Here is a 1,853-nt window from a genome sequence, read left to right as displayed (position 1 = left end):
CTTCCCCACCTCAGACCCCTTCCTTCCCCACCTCAGACCCCTTTCTTCCCCACCTCAGACCCCTTTCTTCCCCACCTCAGTCCCCTTTTCCCACCACCATCCCCTCACTCCCACCCCCTTCCCTGAGGCTCCTTCCCCACCTCCGCCCCCTTCCCTTGCCCACCTCAGCCCCCTTTCCTCGTCTCCCACGCTCCCAACTCCCTCCCGACCTCCACCGGCCCTTTTCCCGGTGCCACCAGCCCCAGCCCTGCCATTCCTCAGCCGCGTTCCCCTCAGCCGGGTCTCGGTTCCCCCGTTCCCCTCAGCCGGGTCTCGGTCCCCCCCTCAGCCGTTGCCCGCCCCGCCCCTTCACCGGCCGCGCTCGCGCCGGACCCACCGCCGCATTTCCCGCCGCGGCCTCTGGCCCCGCCCCACGCTCGCCTCCCAGCCAATCAGCCCCCGCCTCGCCTCCTCTTCTCCGCCCACCGCCCGCGTCCTGACCAATCAGCACGCTGCGCGTGCGCGGCGGTGGCGCTTAAGCTGAGGACTACAAGTCCCAGCAGGCCCTGCGGCGGGCGACGGCAGCGCGCTGAGGGCAGAATTCATCGAAACGCGGTGGGCTGTGACCCGCCGTGCCAGCGTCTGTCCGTCCCTCTGTCCCTTTGTCCCGGCGGTGGGACAAATATCCAAGGTAAGGAAATGAGGCCTCTTCCCTGCTTTTCCTTCCCAGCTCCGGTTTAGCCCCAGTCATGAAAAAAAAGTTAAATAAATTCAATTTTTGGATAATTTTGGCGGATACCTGGAGGGTACCCAGCCCGCCCAGCATGGGGATTTCGGACTATCCCAGATTTTGTTCCTGCCTGGCCACGTTTCCCAACTAAAATACAAATTTCCCTCTGTCTTTGGGATGCGCAGTTGAGCTGCTGGAGGTTTCCGTGTCCCTAAAACCTGTGGGATTGGGAAGAAGGCCTGGGAAGAAGCAGCTGGATCATCTCCATCCTGGCAATAAAGGGTTGTTTTGGTGGTTTGGGAAGGGATGGGTGGTTTCGGAAGGGATGGGAGATTTGGGAAGGGATGAGTGGTTTGGGAAGGGATGAGTGGTTTGGAAAGGGCTGGGGATTTGGGAAGGGTTGGGTGGTTTGGGAAGGGATGGGGGGTTTGGGAAGGGATAGGTGGTTTGGGAAGGGATTTGGGATTTGGAAAGGGATGGGGGATTTGAGAAGGGATGGGAGATTTGGGAAGGGATGGGGGGTTTGGGAAGGGATGGGTGGTTTGGGAAGGGATTTGGGATTTGGGAAGGGATTTGGGAAGGGATGGGGGGATTTGGGAAGGGATTGGGAATTTGGGAAGGAATGGTGATTTGGGAAAGGATGAGTATTTGGAAAGGGATGGGAGATTAGGGAAGAGATTTGGGAAGGGATGGGGGATTTGTGAAAGAACGGGGGATTTGGGAAAGGATGGAGGATTTGGGAAGGAATGGTGGGTTGGGAAGGGTTGAGGATTTGGGAAGGGATGGGAGATTTGGGAAGAGATTGGAAATTTGGGAAGGGATGGGGATTTGGGAAGGGATTGGGAATTTGGGAAGGGATTGGGAATTTGGGAAGGGATGGTGATTTGGGAAAGGATGGATGGTTTGGGAAGGGATGGGGAATTTGGAAAGGGATGGTGGCTTGGGAAAGGATGGGGGATTTAGGAAGAGATGGAGGATTTGGGAAGAGATGTGGGATTTGGGAAGGGATGGGAGATTTGGGAAGAGATGTGGGATTTGGGAAGGGATGGGAGATTTGGGAAGAAATGTAGGATTTGGGAAGGGATGGGAGATTTGGGAAGAAATGTAGGATTTGGGAAGGGATGGGAGATTTGGGAAGAAATGT

The sequence above is a fragment of the Lepidothrix coronata genome, unplaced genomic scaffold (assembly GCF_001604755.1).
Source record: "Lepidothrix coronata isolate B3197 unplaced genomic scaffold, Lepidothrix_coronata-1.0 Scaffold179, whole genome shotgun sequence".
NCBI classification, from domain to species: Eukaryota; Metazoa; Chordata; class Aves; order Passeriformes; family Pipridae; genus Lepidothrix; species Lepidothrix coronata.
The sequence above is the reverse complement of the archived record's forward strand: the minus strand, read 5'-3'. Positions refer to the sequence as shown.